Source organism: Eimeria mitis, genomic scaffold (assembly GCF_000499745.2).
Source record: "Eimeria mitis Houghton genomic scaffold, Emh_scaff4818, whole genome shotgun sequence".
NCBI lineage: Eukaryota > Apicomplexa > Conoidasida > Eucoccidiorida > Eimeriidae > Eimeria > Eimeria mitis.
In genome coordinates, this window is record NW_013573120.1 from 1 (window position 1) to 209 (window position 209).

The following is a 209-nucleotide window of genomic DNA, read 5'->3' on the forward strand; positions in this document are numbered from 1 at the left end:
TAAAGGCCCCATAGAGAGATGGCCTGCTGCGGGGCCCAGCAAACTGTCTCCTTCTGCTGCTGCTGCTGCTTACCATCGCCCAGTGTTGGGGTGTATAGGGAGCTCGAAGTGTCTCTAGAAGTGACGGCAGTTTGGCGGCGAGTGTAACAACATGTGTTTCACTGCTGCTGCTGCTGCTGCTGCTGCTGCTGCTGCTGTTGGGTGCAGCA